Genomic DNA, 19628 nt, shown 5'->3' with positions numbered 1-19628 from the left:
TGCAGGGATGGTGTTGATGACTCTGGGATTTTTATTTTTTTTCTTTTTTTTTTTTATCTGGGCTGCGGCATTGCTGGCCAGGGCTCCCTGTGCACACACATGACATCCGGCACGAGTGGCACGGCACCAACCAATCTCAGACCTGGCCAGGTCCGCGTTGCGATGCATCTTCAGACCATCTCTAGCACTAGCCTGACTCAGCGGTGAGGCAGGTTTTTTGCCCGCTCCAGGTTTTCGAGCAAGCGTAGGAGCTTTGTTACTTGCACCAAATCCACTCCCCTGTGTCTTTCCCATCCCTGTTTTCTGGGCTGGCTAAATTAATACTACCAAATAGTCCTGCATGGGATGGAGTCCTGTTTTCTCTTTTTATTGTCGGCCTAATGGACTGCACCAGTACCCGCCATAGGCAGAGAGCAGTTACAGAGTGAGACGAGCGCATTATACCTTCCAATACACCTGTAATCACCTGCAAGATCACGCTGCGGAGCAAGGCTTTTCCAGCTTCCTTAACCTCTGCAAGCCAGACCCTCATCTGGAGTAACTTGGCAGTACTCCACAGAGTCAACGGAGCGCAGCCAAACTGCAGCAGCCGAGAGCTGGGCCCTGCATCTTGAAGTAAGTGAATTTGCTCGGCTAATTGCACGCAAGTGCTCCCTCCGAGCACCTGTAAATTGTTGAGTTTAATAGGGTGGCAGCTGTTGCCGGCTGCCTGGGTTCTTGCTGCCTTGGAAGTAGTTGGGAGATGAGAGCAGCAACTTGCAGCGTGATTATCTTTTTCTCCATTTCCCCTCAATTTCATTGTCATCTTCTTCTCTCTTAAGTGCGCTTAAAAGCATTTGTTGATCCTTATAACACCCACAGGAGCTGTTGTGAAGTGCACTTTTTGTGCTTAAGGTTTCGAAGCCTAAAATCTCTGACCTTAAGAGGTTTGGAGAGTGGCTTAGTTTGAAGTCTGCTGCCACACAGACACCTGCAAAACATCGCACTTAAGCTGGCACAGCTGGAGGGAGGGATGGCTCATAATGATGGGTGGTTATATTGCCGCATTTCAGTGCCCTCCTTTTCCTGAAGGAATTAGAGTTTGTTGCTGGCTGAGTGGGAAGTAGGTGCCCGAATATTTGGATGAATCTGGCCTTTGGATTTGAAAGCCTGATGCCTGTAGTGGGGCAATTGCTTTTGCAAACGGTAGTAGAAGGGACGTAGAGTTGCTAGCAATAAACGAGAGAGGTTTTTTCTAGTTGCACAAGATGATAAAATCAGGGGCAAAATCAGAGCTTTCTGCATGAGATGCTGTAAATAACCTGTCTGTGCGGTGGAAGGAATTTGGCACGCCTGGCCGCAGGATTTACCTGGCTGGAGTAACTCTCAATCTGCAGATGGCAGAGGGAGCTGAAGCTCTTAATGCAGGTACCTCCATCAATTCTTGAAGTGCGTTGGATGAAACCTTCTTTGTGATACATCACAGACAGCCAGGAAGGACTCTGGAGGGAGATGTATTGCTCTGAAGGCTGGCTGGGCTTATCGCAGCCCCTTCACCGCTCCTAAAGTAGGTAAGGATTGTTGGCTCTGCAGTTACAATGGTTGAGTGCAGGCAACTTAGCTACGACAGTTAAGAGTTAGGATGCTACGGACTTTATGGTCTTCCTATTTTTGCAGGACAGAAATCTGTGTGTGTGCCTGGAGTCGTCCAGCAAGCATTGCCTCCGCGGGTAGCTTTGTGCTGCCGTGTCTCTTGCATTCTAGGTTGTAAAGTATGTGTTGGCCCAGGCACATTTCCTCGTGTTGCAACTGCATCTGGCTGTGTGACCTATACATATAAATGAGCGTCAAAGTATCAGAGATCCCCTGGTGTAGGAGCATTGCCTGTAGTCTTGCTTTAGAAAAATGAACTTTTGTGTTAATCCGCTGCTGGCAACAGAGGAACTCTTGACCCTGAGCAGCCGGAGTAACTTTCAGCCAGGGAGGATTTGCTCCTCCCAGGAATAACCAGGCAGAGCAGGAACATACTCTGTCTGGTGTCAAAGCCAGGCCGTGGCGTGGCAAAGTCCTTGGGATTCCTTGGGTGGGGAAAGGGAATGCAAGGACCTGACTTTTTAACGCGGTGGGTAGGATGCTGCCCTAGTATGGTGAAGCAGGCGTGCCAGCCTCTGCTTCCCAGCACCGTCGGCATTTTAAATTCAGCAGATGAAACAAAGAAAGTACAATAGATCTCATAGCCCGAGCTGACACCAAAATAAGATGGCAACCAAGGGAAATACCCAGGCTGGTAAGCTTTTGAAAACCTGGCTGTCGGTTTTAGAATTGGATTTCTTTTTTTTCCCTACTTTGTTTATTCTCATACTTGCTGAGTGGCCAGGGCCTCCTCTCAGTTCCTGACCACAGGTTGCCTTTCTTTGGCTTTGAAGAGGGAATAAGTTTAACCGGTATGTTAATAAAAGGACAAGGTCTGTCATGATTAATAGTCACACGAAATCATGTGTGAAGAACATTTCGGTTATAGCTGTCCTCAGGAGAGAAGAGTTTCCCAAATATCTTAACAGAAAGAAGGAAAAGGAACAATTTTTCTTTCTCCCCAACTACTGTTTGGATCAGCTGAACTATGCTTGGTTTTTTACAGAAACCTGGGCAGCCCAGGTTAGGGGCACATCAAACACAAACCAGCTAGCCCACCGGCTAAGAACCCCCAGGACCAAGCTCCTAGTTGGTGTAGAACCAAGAAAGGCAACTTGTCTCAGCTGCAAATCTGGCCCCATTGCTGTCCTTCGCTTTTTGACTTCAAATCTGGAGTCGGCTTTGGCATCAATTAGCCAGAGGGAGGGACACTGCTTAAAGCAGACCCAGGAGACAAGAGTCGCTTTGCACACAGGTGAACAGCACCCGCTGAGGAATATTGCTGCCCGCAGGGAAAGTTTGGGGGGGGGGAATTGGCAGTGAAAGGGTCAAAAGAAGTTTGTGAAACCATTAGAAAAATTTTGGCTTTTGCTAAAACTTGGAGTGGCACTCCACTGGGAGCTCTTCCAGCCCAGGGGCCGTTTGCTGTTTGAGATCATTAATAGCCAGCTCAATTTTCTCCAGTGTGATTGGCTGAGCCAATATATTCCTATTAATTTGACTGAGCTCGGAGACAGAGAGGAAATATAAAAACCTCTTCAAGTTGCTGGTACCTTCTGGGATCTCAGGCATATAGAGGTCTTGAGAAATCCTGACAAATTCAGGCTTGGGGGTACGTTTTCTAAGTGGTTCACAGGGGTTTAGCTGCATGATAATGGGCAGTGTTCGGGTAAAATGTTGCAGAATGGTTTCAGCATAAACCCTGTGGGGTCTGGTCCTGGTTTTTAGTGGGAGTGATGCTATCTCCAGGAATAATCTAGCCTTTTATTTGGGTTTCCAGAGAGTTTGCTGATATTCTGCCCAATTTTTACAGTGTAAATAAAATTGGTTTGGATGTTTATAGCACAGATCAGCAGACGCTGTAAGGTATATAGCCCAAATAATAGTAGTGAAATCTATTGAAATGCCACTGGGCTATAACCCATGAGTAGCTGCCCCAGCCTGCTTCCTTCCCCTGTGTTTTGCTGAGTGGTTAGGAGCACTTGCCCATTGACTAAGCTCTTTCCTTTGTCCGAGATGATTTAAACTCACCCTAAAAAAAAACCGCATGTGAATTAACAGAGCAGGAAGGTGAAAAATGACCCTTCTGTTTTTCTGAATCATTGTGAGGTTTGGCACCTGGGTCTTGCTGCTCCCTGGAGAAAAGGGAGACTTTTGAATTGCTGAATGAAAAAAAAAATAAAAATATTGCGCCACTTTATCCATCTCTGGATTTAACCTGGAATTCTGTCGTAATGAACTTTGCAGTCATGTCCCTGTAAGCCTTGAACATATCAGCTTTAAAGCAATTTGTATCTATCGTTCACCCTGGTGCCTTCATGCTTGGCTATGAAAATGTAGAAACCCCCAAAACATGGTTGCTGCCCAGAGAGCTGCTCTCCATGCCTAGGATGCCAGTGGATTCAATTGCAGACACATAAACAGCCAAAAGAGAGGTAATATGCACAGGCACAGCAGCCTCAAACACGTGGGCTACTTCACTATTGTCAAGGGTGTCCTGAAATGATGCATGTGCAAGAAACCAGTGCATCAGGATAGAAAACAGTTCAAGCATGGATGGTACAGCATTTATGCTGCATGTAAAAGAGCTGAGATGTAGAGGGCTTAGCTGTCTACCATGAAGAAATAGCTCCAGAGAGGACAATGCTTCACTGACAGAAGAGAGCAGCGTAGTTTTTGTGTGTGTGTGTGTATATGTGTGCGTGTGATTCAGTTAATCAGCAAAATGTGCAACAGTTTGCCTTAATGTGAAACATGTACCTTGATCAGCAAATTATCTGCTTGCACATTAAATTATGCACCGTGATCTCTGAGGTGTATTCAATATTGAGATCGGAAATTTTGTCGTTAATGGAAACCTAATGAACAACAACGACGTTATGCTCCTCGGTTGACTTTTGTCAGAAGCAACCCATTGTAGTTGGAAGGTGACTTTTCTGAGTCTCTGGTGGTAATATGCCAATTATTTCAGTTATCGATGGTCCTGGAGGCTCCAAATGCTTATCATCGATGTTTTACCTCAGACTGTGTATGGAGTAGGGTTTCTCAGTATGTAGATAAAAGCCAATTTGAATGGACTGGAGGAAAGAGAGACCAGTTTTTACCATGCAGATTTATAGCTAAAGGCATTCTACCAGCTTCTGTATTTCAGCTTCTTTCATCCTATGAGGTGGCTTTTAGGATGTGCAGTTTCTTTGGACTTTGGATAAGAAAAGCTCAAGCTGATACCTTCACCTACAGTTAATGTGTAGGTGCCTAAATTAGAATATATACATATGCAATGCAAAAAGTGCCTGAGGATGACTCTAGGTAATTCTGTCTCTGAAATGTTTATTATTGGGACTATCAAGCCATCAGAAATCCCAGTCAAGATCAAGGTCCCGTTATAGCAGACTCCCTCTCCCATCCTTGCTCTACAGTTTAAACAGAGGGGTGGGAAAGCGGTGTGACTTTTTCAAGGTCACTCAACTTGTCAGTGACAGACCAGAAGCTAAATGGGAATTTTCTGCTCTTTGGTTTACATTGCAGTACAGGGGTTGGATTGCAGGTCGTATATATTTATGTCCAAGTTAGCTTTTAACTAGTAGTATGGGCTTCATCTACTATAAAGGGTGTCTGGGTGGGCTTGTGAAGCCCATGTCCCTGCTATGCCTGCCCATACTGTCCTTTCAAAGTGTCTCAGTATGTCCGCACCATCCCCGTTTGCACCATGAAGCCTTGCACAAATAAAGCTGGAGGCTTTACAAAATGCTCTCACTGATGAACTAACCTGCTTGCTTTCTGCTCAAGTGGGTAGGTTGAAGCCAGATTTGGATGCAACTGTAATTAGCTGTGACATGGCAGATGTCACGGGCTCACAGCTTGATGGACAGCAAGCTCCAATTTCTGGTCTCTGTTCCTCAGCTGGTGTATTGGCTGCATAGCCGGTTCCCTCCCAGGTACAATTTGATTAGGAACTGAGTGGAGCCGTGTCTCTCCCCCTTCTCTGCTTGGACCTGTGGAGCAGAAGTGGGGCCGGGAAGATGATGGGCACTGTTCATCCCATTGTAACAAACAGTGTCAGATACCGGGCACTTGCCTAGTTGGTATGTGCCTGTTGGGTGAAGTTGGGTTTTGGCTTCCCTGGGGGGCTGTACGCATACACTGACCCTGCCTACAAACACGAAGTCCAGTCTGCCGCTGGATGAGACCATTTGCAGGGCTTAGAGATGTCTTGCTTTTACACCCTTCTCCATTGCTTCACACTATTAGACTTCCTTTTCTTTTATGAAGGTCCTAAATTGCTACAGAAAACAGTATTGTTTTCTGCTGGCTTAACTATTGCATTCCTTAAGGCTTGTTTTTCAATGCTACACTTTACTGCCTGTTAGGTTAACTGGATTTTTATCTCCTCTGCCTTTGACTGTCTTCTGTAAAAGCCCATAGTAAGCCACAGCTTGCCCGGAGGAATATTCCAGGAGAGGAAAGGAAGAATTCAGGAACAATAATAATGCAACCCTGGCAACACTATTGCAAAATAATACTACAAAAACATTTAGGCATGAAAGAGTGGTCCCCCCTGCCACTGATATCTACTTACAGTACAAAAGAAAGAGCTCCCCAGGGACTTGCTACTGCTTGGAAGAGATTGCAGGTCTAGTTTATCCCCTGTAGATGCAGGGGCAGCTTTACAGGTATCTTTGAGGTGTGCATTAATGGGGATGGTATCTTCTCTTCTTTGTTGTTCCTGACCCCTTTTTCCCCAAGTATTGGAGGAGAAATGGATTATATTCCATTATATTCCCGTGGGTGTGATAATTGCCCTTGCCCGTGTTGAGGTGTTGCCCCCTCTTCCTCTGAGTCCCCAAACAACTCCAGTTGATGTGGGAACAGAGCAGATATGCACGAAAGCAGAGTCTGCTCAGCAGCCCCAAGCAGCATAGGTGAGCAGGGGGCAAACATTCCCCGCGCCCTGTCTTGTAGAGGACACGGCTGAAATGCAAAATGGGCATTTGATGCCCTAGCCTAGTGCTGTATCCCCCTCCATTCAAAGATACTCAGCTGTGCTCCTCCCTTGTTGGCTATAGCTTGCCTAAAGGCTTTGCTAACTTTACCCTGAAATATGTTCCTACAGACTGTTTATGCTATTCTGAGCCAATTAAATAAAAGCACTGTTAAAATGTTTGCGTTTCCTTGTGTAGCAGCCACTGGGCTCTTTATCCTACAGCACTAGCAAGGGCTGCTTTGGGAGGGGACTTGTGTGCGACGTGGGCCAAGTGCGCTTACTGTGCCCACACAGAGCTGATCCCACCAGAGCCCACCCCAAGACACAGAACAGACACAGGGACAGACTACTCTTTACAAGGCTTGTTGAACCAGAGGCAGGGATTTTGAGAGAGACATCTATAAAGATTGTCCAAGTCTTGTAATAATTTGAATAGTTTGGAGTAGATAGTGTTGAACGAAGGTATCCTGGCACTGCTTTGATCGGTGAAGTTTGTCGTGGTGAAACTAAGGGCACTGGAGAGCTGTTCGTATCACTTCTATGGCTAAACGTGGCAGTAGATTTTAATTTTCTTTTATCAGAAGTTATTTGTGAGCTAACGTTGAGGGCTGATCCAAGCATCAGGCAGCTTGCAGAGAGGTGATGGTGACACACAACTGTTGGTTGGTCTACAGCATGTGTTCGGTCATCAGCTGGACGATTAATGTGAAGAGGAATAAAAGATGGATTCTGGTACCATGAAATTTAGGAAACAGACAGAAGGATTACTGAAGCTCTTGTCTTATTGTTACGGGAGTGTGAAGGATTCATGACTTTACGGAGCAAATAATGTATTATTTCACACAACAAGCAATAAATGAGGAGGTGAGGGAGAAAGATCTTTAAATATTAGTGGTCTGTGTTGATGGTCAAATTGCATCATATGGAAGAAGAAACAGAAATCAGTGCAGGAGTTTCAGGAACATTCAAGTAAACAAAATCTCAGTGAGGAGGTCCAACCAAGGATGGCCCTAAACCAAGGCCTGATCTCAAATTAATGTTCCTAGCAATACAGAGGGGCTGTCATGATGTTTTATTCTATTCTGTTTCTGATAGAAGAACAATAATTACTGGGAGAAGGAAAGGGCAATTTATATTGCCAAACGCAGCCTCTCAAGTAGTAGGAGTGAGACCTAAATCCTAAGTTTTCTTCTTTGGTTTTGTATATTTGACAGCTTCTAGTCCTTCAGCAGTGGCTTGCTTTGTGTGTTTCAGTTTTTAATTGCAGGTCTCTATTTAGTTACAAAAAAGATTAAAAAAGAAAACTAAAATTATCTGATAACCATGAAAATTAAGGATTCAGAGAATAAATATTGTGAGTCTTGCAATGAAATGGTGATACTTGTTCGCTGAGAGGGAAATAATGAGGAGGAGGGGGACACCGTTGCTGAGCGCATGCTGTTGAAATCTTGCGCATAGAAGACTTTAATGTACTTGGTACGCAGGACCAGGAAAGTGCCTTTCCACCGAGTAAAGGGACTGTAATTGCATTTAAGCAAGTTGAAATATTTATTCAGCAGGTGTGTGCCTTCAGATACCAAACTGCTTTCTGGAAAGGAGCGATCAATAGCTGGTAGTGTTCCAAATAGTTATTTTCAAATACCGTCTCTGGCTATTCAAGAGCCAGATGTGCATTAGTTTAGCAGTACCCTGACAGTTCAGGTTGCCTTTTTACTCGCAGAACGTGAGGGGTAACAGATGGTGTCCAGTTAAGCTAGGCTGTCCATTCCCATCCTGTCATCTCCAGCTTGATAATTGTGATAATATGATACCCTCTAACTTTAAATAGCCTGGGACTTTGTATCTCATCATGCATTTCCTGCCATTCAGCCTGCTCTTAGATGAAGTATTCAGCATCTTTAATGCTGAAGAAATCTTACGCCTATTACATCTTGAAGCTGTTAATAAAAAATATTAGCGTGAGGCTTTTCTACTTATTCCAGATGTTTTGTTGTAAAGATACATTCTTTCTTCAATACAAGAAAAAGCAGTAATAGGTGACAAGCAAAACATTCAGGTGACAGACCTGTGTTTAATCCACTGTTCTCATTTTTGTGCGAAGCCCTAGGATTGTATGAATGCTGGGGTTATGGGAATGCAATGAAAGCCCAAGATACCTCAGGAAATAAATGCTATTTTTCTCTCTGCAGAGCAAATTCATTCACCAGCTAGCTGTGAGAGGTCACTCTGCCCTTGGACTTGCTGCCATACGGATGACATCAAGCTGGCCAGACTCCAGCTAGGACAAAAATTGTTGCTTGAGAGCTGTTTTCTAAAGCACCTTGTAAGATACGGGATGTTATGCCTTCCCCTGACACTGAGGCTTGTAAGTCAATTTGGTGCCTTGAAAATTGTGCTGTTCCATCATAATACAAGTGTAGCAACAACCTGAGGATGTGGGATGCCCCTGTCTTGTTTCTCCATTGACTTTAGAGGGAGCCTAGGCAGATGTCTGAGGCTCAGCGTCTGATTTTTAGATGCAAGAACCTAGATCATTTTGGAAACTCCCCTGCATGTCCAGTTACACCACTGAAAACTAGGCATTGGGTGAACGGACCCAAAAGAGCTCAGGAAGGCTGCAAAGATCTGAACATGCTCTCTCCTGGGTGCCAACTCAATCTCTTCACTTCTTGGAAGTGAGTAAAAGGCACCTTTCCCATCCATCAACTGGATTTACTTTTTATTGAAAAGTTCTACTCCTCTAAGTTGCTGAAAAGGGAGCAGAATACTCACCACCCGTCAAAGCGAGTCCTATTCCCAAACACGCTAGTGGCAGGTTACATGGTTTTAGTATTGTGCTTCAACTTCTTTCTAGCTTCTCCACTCCATACCCTGGGTGTAGCCACATGCCCCTCTCACACAGCAGGCCCACCCTGGTCTTGTGGCCAGGCTTCGTGACTGCTGCGAGATGGTGGGGCTCAGCTCTCCTGTTCCCATTGACTTGATGACAAGCTGGTGTTGTCATACCAAATGTGGTAGAACAGAAAATTCTTCTTCCTTACACTGGTAAGAAGCACCAGTCGTGCGTGTTTTGCATCATATTGCAACTGGAAAGGGGTAGTTGAACTGACTGAGCTAATCTTGGTGCTACTGATGATCTCTCTGTCCTTGAAATCTAGGACTGCTTCCTTGAAGCTTTTTAATAAGAGCTGCTACAGGCTTAACGTGTTGGCATTAATTTACTCTTCACACAGGAACAAACCTTACAGACTTGCATGAAACACTAGTTGGAGCTGACCCTGATATAAGTCACTAGACTTGGGAGAGAAAAAATCATTAGAAACCTGTGCTCCTGAATCCCTTCCCTGCCTTTGTCCTAGGATACAAATGTATTACTGAGGTCCACAGAGTCGTCACAAATTCCCCGGCTGGGCTGCTCGGTTTGGATGGCTCCACTTCCCTCTGAGCTGTCATTTGCACTCAGCCCTTGCTCTGCTAATCATCACCTTCATTTCCCAATGTTCAGTGACCATGTTTCTACTTCACGTCCAACAGGTGCTTTCTGGTTGGCCTTCTCCCAACTGGATAAGGCTATTTTTGGCCAGCCGGCTATTTTTGGCCAGCCTGCCCTTTTTGTCCCCGAGCGGTATATTTCAAGGAAGGAACAGTCACCCGTTTCAATAGAAACTCGCCCATCATCCACAGTGTGTAATACAAGGCAAGCCTGCAATGTTGTCTCCATGAAGAAACGTGTCATCCTCTTTGTGTGTGAAACAGTGTCTGGGGCTGTCCGTGCAACCTCCATGTGCGGTGATGTGCGGAGCGAGCAGGCCGTAATACGGCCTTTCTAGGAAATGCTACAGACAATTATAAAACTGATGGAAGCAAGGATTTTTTTTTTTTTCCAAGGCTACAGAACACACAGAAATAAATATTCAGGCTCTGTAGCTGCAAGTAAGCCCTAGGGCAAGGTCAAATGCAAACATTTCGGTGACTTTTTGGATAACCTGTAATGGCCTTTTCTGCCTTCTAGCATGTAAGAGCCATCAGGCTTCTGGTCAGAGTATTGGGTTGTGCTTAGAGCTCATGTTATTTCTTCCTTTAGGCTAGATACTGTTCTTCGTGGTTATTCTGCTATAAAGGTCAAGCCGCTGAGGCATTAAGTGCATCCCTCCTTTTCCTGTATTAGTGGTTTTCTCTTTTTGGTCTGCTTCCTCGTTTGGGGTTTGTGCCTTCCTTGTGCAGTTACAATGTCTATACATCAAAAGCAGGTTAAACACTTTAATGTACTCTCATTCTGTCTATTTTTTTCCCCTCTGGTTTCACAAACTGTTTCTTATGTTGCATATTGATATCCCCAGGAAGGCATTCTTTGTCAGGAAGCAAATTCAATTGAGTGGCAACGCTTGACACCAAGTTTATGGGTAATTGGTGATTAAGTTACCTCTGACAAGCATTTGGCTCCCAAAGAGAGAAACAGTGTATTCTAAATATACCCTAGTCTACTTCAAGGATTTTTGATGTTGGGTGAGAGTTATAGGATCATAGTTAATACCTTATGATTAGTTCAAAATTTTGTCTTTCAAAGAAGATCTCAGCAGGATCAGAGGCAATATGGCAGGAAATACAGTTATTGTGCTAGTTTGGGGGTGTGTGTGGTTTGTTTGGGGCTCTTCTTTATTTTCCCCTTCTTTTCTTTTCTTTTCTTTTTTTTTTTTTTTTTTTTTAGGGACATGACAGATGGAAAGCTACGGTTAATGTCCCCTGTGGGAGATGATGCTTTTGGGATCTTGGGGTAACTTGGGCACCACCCAGCATGGCTGAGGCATAGGCAAGAACTGTCAGCCAGGCTATGGTCATTAACCACCTATGGCCAGCAAGTCCCTTTGTGAGGACAGCTTCATTTTCTGTAACATGGGAAGGTTCAAAATTCATCAGGTAATGAGGGTTTTATTAGGGGGTTTATATGTTTTCCTATGTTCTGTGAAAATTATATGTGGAGATCATCCTTGTCTTTTTCTGCAGTCTGGCCAGGGTAAAAGGAGAAAAGCTGTGAAACTGTTTCCTATACACCTTTTTCTGGCTCATCAAGGCAGAATCATGTACACAGTGCTGAGCTTCCAACCTTTAATCTTACGATTAGCCATAGCAGGATTGCTTGTACCTCCATTTACTAGTCAAATGTTCACAATTTTAAGACTGAACAGCTGAATTTCTTCTGCCTTGAGTCCTGATTCTGCAAACAGTTCTTCTCAGAAGGGGATTTTGTGCAGGTCAGGCACTTGATTTCCTTTTCTGTCTTTAGTATAACCCTGAAAACTGCCTCGGTGATTATGGCCTTGTGGTACAGCAAAGCACAGCAAGTGTTTGGTGGTCTTTTTTTTTTTTTTTTTTTTTTGTGTTGGTTGTTGCTTTGGTTTTTAGTTTGGCTTATTTTCTGGAAACCACTAGCCCCAATTGGTTTGGGAATTGCCAAAAGACTGCTTTAGTGCTCTAAGCACCAAAAATCTCAGTCCAGCAAAGTCTCACTCTCAGGCATAGGTTTAACTTCGAACGTGTGCTTTGGTTTCCTTCATGCAAAACAGACTTTTGGGAACCCCTCAGGGTTTTATTCGACTCCAGCCACATTTGGGGGCCAGTAGCACAGCTGGAAGCGGTGTATTTAGCTATGCATGGCAACACTGGGCTGTGTTTTCTTTCCCTGAAGATGGGGACCGGGACACAATTGTAGCTAGAAGGTGTGTTATTCTTACAGGCTGTCTACAGTATTTAGGATTGAAGGGTGCTCTTCTCCCTAACGGTGCTGTTTATTGGCAGTGCTGCTAATGCAGCTGTCTCCAGCTCACCACTGAATGAATGAGAGGAGCTTGGAAGTGATTTATGTCCACTCAGACAGAAGCTCTGAGATGAGAAAGAAAGGAAGGAAACGTGCAGTTGCTGAGCAGTTGCTTTGCACAGAGATAAAAAAGCTGCTGCAGACGGTTCTGCCTAGGACGGCACGTGGTAGCCTGCAAAAGCAGGAATAAAAGTAGTTTGGGACTTGGTTTCATTTCAGCTGGTGCCAAAATCAGTATTTGGATGTGAATGAGTGACAGCAGTCTTATATTCCTGCAGAAGGCATTGGGATGAGAGATTTGGAAACACGTCCTTCTTTTTTGCTTTGCTTAATGACGAGAGTCAGGTCACAGCATCTCTCTGTGCCTCAGTTTCTCACAAAATAAAGGGGAGACCATACTATTTATTGCATTAATGTAGTCTGTGGGGTTGGATTTACCCCCCATATCACAGGAGTTAATCGTGTGGCAGTCTTTCTGTAGGTAATAGAGACAGAAGAACCTCCAGAGAGCAAATGAGCCCAGCTGAGATCTGAATTGTTCTCTGAAGTTTCATCTCTGTCCAGCGGCTAGAGAAGACAGTCAAGACATCTGCACGTGCCTTCTAGGCATCCTGATTAAATGCCTGCAGGACAGTGGAATGAATCAAGACCTTGAGAGCTACAGATGTTACCAAATTTACACCACCTGAAATATTTTCACTGGCTGTGCAGGAATTTTGCAAGTGTAAAACACCCGGAGAGAGTGCCATCCGCATGGTTAATCTCTCCTAGTATCTTGTCGCTTCTGGAGGCTTATGTTCAAATCATCATAAAGAAGAGAATTTTTTCCATTAACATGCAACCAGCATTGCATTTCCAAGCGCTAGGTATCACTTGGGGTCATTAGACTGCTCTTCTGCTGCAAACTTGGGGAAAATTGTGACTGACCTCATACAAAACTAGGGCTGAGATATAAGAAATCATAATTCATAATTAAGCAGTGCCCTGAGCACTGCAGTTAATTAAAGGGTGTTTTTATTGGAGAGGGGTTTGTTATTGTTGTTTTGGCTTTTTGTTTAAAGAGTCTGAAGTCTATTTCTTTTTGGAAGGCTTGCCTAAGCACTTTCTAACCATTATAATGTCATTATATATGGGATTCATTACATTAGAGACATTAGGGGAGATTAAAAAGGATCTATTGGAGGCATTGGCTGAAAAAGAAAGGATAAAGACTAGTTGCAGTTTGAGCTTTTATTATGTGGCTTGAAACAAATGCTGAAATATTGTATTTAAGCTAAGTGTGTTTGTTGGAGGGAGCGTTAGGAGGGAAAGCAAAGCAGCAAATACCACTCTCTCCATTAAAGAAGGAAATCACAATGGCTGGGAACAGTGTGTTAATTAGCAAACTAATTTCCTTGTACTTTAAGTGCATAACAAGTTTTAAATGCCTTCCGAACGGCTTGATATCAATTGTGTTTTGTTCTTTGAATGTAATTGTTTCCATGGCAATGCTGAGATCTGCTGTACGTGGATTATGCCTGTAAAGCCATTTATGGGAAGCCTGTATTAGCTTAGCAGCTGACCTGTATTCAGGTTATATTTTACTTTTGTTGCAGTTGTTTTACAAGCAAATGAACAAAGAAAAAAAAAATTCACTGGAAATGGGCCAGATCCTCAGTCCATCCCATTTGGCTTCATTTCACTGATTTTAGTGGAGCTGTGCTGCGTTACACCAGCCCCTGTTCTTTGGAATATCTTCTTTATATATGCAGGAAAAAGGGCCGCAAATGTCGTTTCCCTGCTATTATAGGCCATTGTTCAGGTCGCTTTTAATTTGCTGCCTAGTGAGATGCTATATCAAGTAAGCTCTTATCCCTCAGGGAGAGCAGGTAACGCCAGGGCATTGCTGTAGGGCTGCCAGCCACTGCTGGGCAGCTGGAAAGGGCCAAGAGGGGAGCGTTGCCTTCACGGGGCAGCAGTCAGCGATTGCAAGGTGACCTGGGTGTTCCTGTTAGCGGGAGGGAAAAAGTCGTACAGCAAAAGGGCTAACCCACCAACTTCTCTGGTCTTCCTTTGAGCAAAGAAGCAGCACATCCCCTTTTCTCTGCCAGTGGTGCCTTTCCTCCTTGACTTTTATGCGAGATGCTGTAATTACACCTTGCTCAGAATCCCTTTACCTTTTCCCATGCTCATTAGATTATTTTTTTTTCTGTTGGTATCAGAAAGAATAGTCTGTGTTCAAGAATTCACTAGAAGCCCATACTTTTTCAGCTTGGCATTTGCTGGATTTCCCCTCACCCCATTTTTCCAGTGGTCGTGAAGTTCAGGGTTACAAAATACACTGTCTGCTTCAGGAAGAAGGGCCAAATACCTATGTTAAGACATTGAAGAGCTGAGTTCAACTCCTAGCTCTGGCACAAGCTAGTCCTCTAGCCTTGGGTGGATTAGATAGTCTCACAGCCTTGGTTCCCATCATGTAAACCATTAATTTTTCATTTTCATCGACATTTATCAGTCCTAGTCCAACAGGACCGATTGTTTACCACGCTGTATTGATACAGCACTTAGTAGAAAGGAACTGGAGATCTTAAAACTGTGACTCTCACCAGGAAAAAATTATTCTGTAATGACATTTCATTTACTCGTTTCATAATTTACAGGCTTCATGTAAGATTCAGTCTCCCAAAACTGGTACGAACTGGACACTATGGTGTCTACCCTATTTTGGCTTTCTCTTTTTCATTTAGAAATGTGAAGGATTTGGATTCATCCATTTGTTTATATAGTTATAAAAGATTAAATAGAGGGAATACATAGCAACTCAGGGAACAAATGGAAACGTTTATACAGAAAGCTCAGCAGTTTCTAGTTTAGTGTGTGTTTTCTCTTTCCCATTTACCTTTGTTTGCTCAAGACAAAGACATCAAACAAAATCCTGACCTTGAAGAAAGACTGATGTGTGGGACACAGCATTCAGGAGAAATGTACCCTCTAAAAAAAGTGTTGCATAAATGCTTCTGTCTGAGAGGAATTAAACTCTATTTGGGAGTGGAGGAGAAAATAAAAGAAACTCAGTTTTACCTTTGCATCATCTACCTTGCACGCTGCATGCCCCCTTACATCAATAGTCTTTAATCTTTATTTGCATTCAGCTGTTCTTTGTGTGCTGTGTTGTATTTATCTTTTATTTAGACCCAGGTGCTCATGTTTAGAATTGAGTTCTACATGAGGTGAGGCATAAAGATATATAGTAAGGACAGTCCTTGCCCTGAAGCATCTGCTAATGATAAGACAAAACAGAGGGGGACCAAAGTAAACGTTAGCTCTGTTCTACATGTAGGAAACTAAACTATGGAGAAATTGAGTGATTTGCACAAGGTCCCATAGGAAAATCGTCTGAAGTTGGGAAGGCAGACTTCACACACTGCGTAGACTGCACTATCACAATTTGTAGCTAAACATTCAACATACCGGAGATTTAAGACAGCTGGGCAGTGGTGTCCAGGCACTAAACCATTAGAAAGGTACTTATGCTTCAGTGACGTAAATGTGAGGTAGAGCCAGAGGGCCGTTTTCACCTTCTGCTAAGTATTGTCCAGGCGTTGAGTTCGAAGCCAGTCACAAGAGCTCCTGCAATGCCTGAACGCACAGCACTCGGGAATAATGGGGGTGAGTAATTTGCAGCAAGCAAGAAATCAGTAAACAGCTCTTCCTTTCATGCTTGGGTAAAATATTGATTATCTCTAAAATATGAGGCAGCACCCAGATATTCCCCAAAGGATGTCCCCTGGGGGTATTTCAGGGCATTTCTCCGTGCCTCTGGAATTCTCCCTGAAAATGCTCAACCTGGAATTGAAAAAGGCTGCGTTCTGGGAAGAGACGTGACTTTCTTCATTTCTGCTAGCCGGCAGTGTAAAAAAGTATTACAAGCAGAGAAACTGAAGAAACCCTTGTTTTAAAAGCTGTTTACATGGCCAGACTCTAGTTAACTACGCTTAGTGGAAAGACAAATGAGAGCTAGCATTGTCTAAGACCATCGCTCTGGTCCCTCTAACTCAACACTAGCCAGGTTATGTTCGCTCTTGTAACACCTGGCCCTGGGAAGTGTTAATGGACTGACAGCCGGTGAAGAGTTGTTGGGAAAATGGATTTTTAGTTCAGCAGTCAAAATGGTTGTCCCAGACAGTTTGTTTTGTTCTTTTAGGAGAATGGAGAGGGGAAAAAAAAAGAAGAAAAAAGTAATTTTGTATTGTCCTAAACATGTTCTATTTTTTTAATGCTTTTCCTTTTTAATTATTTCAGTTTTTAAAAGAAATTTTGCTCCAAAATGAGAAGCTGAACAACTTTATCTAAAAAAAAGGGTAAGACAGTATTTCACAAGTGGAATTCATACCTTGTCTCTCCTCCTCTCCATACTGTTTTTTGGCCATAACTACCTGTCCTGTTTGACCCAAACAGTTTCAGCTGCATAAAACCACTTTTTTTGACATCCTACTGCTTGGAGAAATTGTTGCAGCATCATCCTTGGCCACGCTTCATCTTGAGAATAGCCAAGTCCTCTGTTGCCATCAGACTCTTACTCTCTCCATGTGGTCAGCCCAGGGCCCCCTTCCTGCCCGGAGCTGCCTCGATCTGTCACCAGTACAGTACGTGAGTTTAGGCTCATTTAACTGTTACCGTGACCCAGAGCCAAGAGCAGGCAGAGTAAAGCTCCAGGATAAAAAGCTTCAAGTACTGCATTTTCCTCAATAGCTTATCCCACAGAGGCGGTGCCCTGTCCCAACTTGGTCTTCCCCTTCCGCTGGCCAGGTACCAGCCTTTTCATGCCTCCCTCTACCTTGGCCTCATTCTGTTCAGGGACATTGCCTCTTGCTGCTCCAGATGTGTCCCCGAGGCTAGAGCCCTACTGTGGAGTGAGCTAGCCTGCGTGGCTTCTAATTCCGTGTGCTAACCCGTGGTGTTTCATTCACCGCGGTCTTTTCTTTCTCATCTTTCCTGCAGGTAGGAGTGAGAAGTCCCAGCGTTTGCTTCTCCATTGCTCCCTGTGGGGTTCACCTCTTCAGCCTTCTCTCCGCTATTGGCAATAAGGAGCTGTCAGGTAACCTAATGATGTGTAAGTCATTACGACATCTGCACCTCACCTCCAGTAGACTAAAGAATCCTTAAAGTTTAAGACACCTTTCTCCTGAGTTAGTACATTAACACTTCTGCCTGGTTGTGTCAAAGCCCTCTGCCTCCCCGGCATCCTGCAGAACAAGCACGTTAGCACAGCGTGATGCTGGCACCATTTCTGAGTGCTTTGACATAGGAAAGGTATGGAGAAATCAGTTCCTAGGTGTTTTTTCTCGCCCCCTTCAGTACATCTTGCTTGGCCAAAAGAACAGCTACATTCACTTACTGGCCTGCTCCTTCGCTCCTGCACGCAGGCATGACAGTCATGTCATACACGGCCATTCTCATGTGTACTACGCATACATGCACGCTTGCATGCGCATCTTTTCTCGCATACACACCTGGTGTAAATTTGATTTTGGGGATGTTTTTCTGGACTTTGGGGTTCTTCAGAGATTTATCTCTAGGTGTGACTTGGAGCCTGTTAAGGTACTGAAGTAATAAATTTTCCTCACTAAAAGGGATGCTAACGATATCATCCAGTCCTGTATTGCACCCGTGCTCTTATAAAGCTGGAGGAACCAAATGCCCTACAGACTCCTTTACTAACGATTGGCTTGATGGATCCCACTCTCAAAGAACCTGGTTTCTCTCAGGAAACTTTGGGAGTTCTGTTCCCAGAAGGATGTTTCAGGCTCTGCAACTGAGAGATTTTAGATTTACAGGGAGAAACAGAGTTAATATATTCAGAAATTAAGGAGAAGAAAAATGGAAGTTAAACTTGTACCATGTAACATGGAGCATTTCAAGCTCCTGATAGTGATGACCTGAGGTATTAATGTATGAGGGACTGTGGTGAGTTGGGAGCATCTATTCCAAATCCCTTTGAGTTTTAATCTGGGGCAAATGAGAAAGGGGAAAAAAAAAAGATGATTTAAAAAAAGCTGTGTGCCTTCTGCTGTCAGTTCACTCTACAGGAAATCTGAACAATATTCGGGAAATACTATAACTCCCAGAAAAGCCTGTTGTTTCTAAGCAGAGCCAGTCTGGTCTTATCCACACTGAGGAGCAAATGGGATTGACAAGCATGTAACAGAATTGAGACAGAAAGTGTGAAACTGTGTTTGAAAGCAGCGAGAAGCTTAGAGACAACCTTAGTTTCAGTGTGATTGAGAAATGAGAGGAGGGGGAAAAAAAGGGTGTTCCTTAAAGGAATTGGGTCTGCATTTGGAAAAGGCAGTGGGCACCTGAGGGGACCTAAAGAAAACCGGACTAAAAGCTAGGCTTTTGTGTCAAATAACAAAAAGTTAGTGGATATCATTAAACAGAGCATGCCTGGCTCGGTGGAGCTGAGCAAAAGCCATCAGCATGGCAGCAAGTGACATCCACTTTGCATCCCTTATATGAGTGAGTAGGTGAGGACTAGGAGCCAGAGCAGAGCCACATGGGCAGTGGAAGGAAAGTCCCGCCAGCTGAACGCAACCCTCATGAAATAACTGTCTGGCTGAACGGTGGAATTCATCACTGACTTGAGGCAGGGCATCACTCAACTGAAAATTGAAGGTTTAGTTTCCAAAACTGCTTTGCATGGCAGTGCGACCTTGTCCGTGCACGTGCGTTTCACTACAATAGCACTGACATTTGTGGATCTAGTTTTGTCTCCTGGGTTTGGAGGGTTTTCTGTGGGTTTTTTCATTTGTTTGTTTTTCAAAAGGCAGAACAAAATTTTCATGTTTACTTGTCCTGTAGAGTGGGATTTTTGTCAGTCTGAGGCAAAGCTGTGCGTACTTTTTAGAAGGTTTTTGTGATTTCTAGGAAAGGAAAAAGCGACCGTTGTTATGAAGCTCTCCCCTCTTCTCTCAGCAAAGGGGAAGGAATTTGGCTTTCAGCTAACTTTCAGATGCCAAAATACCACTCAAGGGAAGTTTCATAGAAAGAGATGGAAAAATTGGGTAGTTTTTGTCTTCTTTACAGATGAGTGATTTGGTGCCTTTCGAGCAGCTCTGCCGCACTGAAGAGTGTCTATGTGGTAACACAAGGCTGTGCCTGCGGAGCTGGTCATGCCTGAGCTATGGCTGGAGCTGCAGCATCTGCTCAGGCCCAAACAACACCTGCAAGGGTTTTTTT

General features: G+C 44.0%; 1 long non-coding RNA gene across 1 annotated transcript; it reads left to right on the top strand.

The window, feature by feature from the left end:
• Positions 1–380: 380 nt before the first annotated feature.
• On the top strand, positions 381–19610 carry LOC132317115 (uncharacterized). Its single transcript, XR_009484009.1, has 6 exons — positions 381–615; positions 8785–8960; positions 11304–11512; positions 16692–16750; positions 17391–17487; positions 19476–19610. It is a non-coding gene; the product is annotated as an uncharacterized LOC132317115 (long non-coding RNA).
• Positions 19611–19628: the final 18 nt, after the last annotated feature.

This window comes from Gavia stellata, chromosome 5 (assembly GCF_030936135.1).
Source record: "Gavia stellata isolate bGavSte3 chromosome 5, bGavSte3.hap2, whole genome shotgun sequence".
Lineage (NCBI taxonomy): Eukaryota > Metazoa > Chordata > Aves > Gaviiformes > Gaviidae > Gavia > Gavia stellata.
The sequence above is the reverse complement of the archived record's forward strand: the minus strand, read 5'-3'. Positions and strand labels throughout refer to the sequence as shown.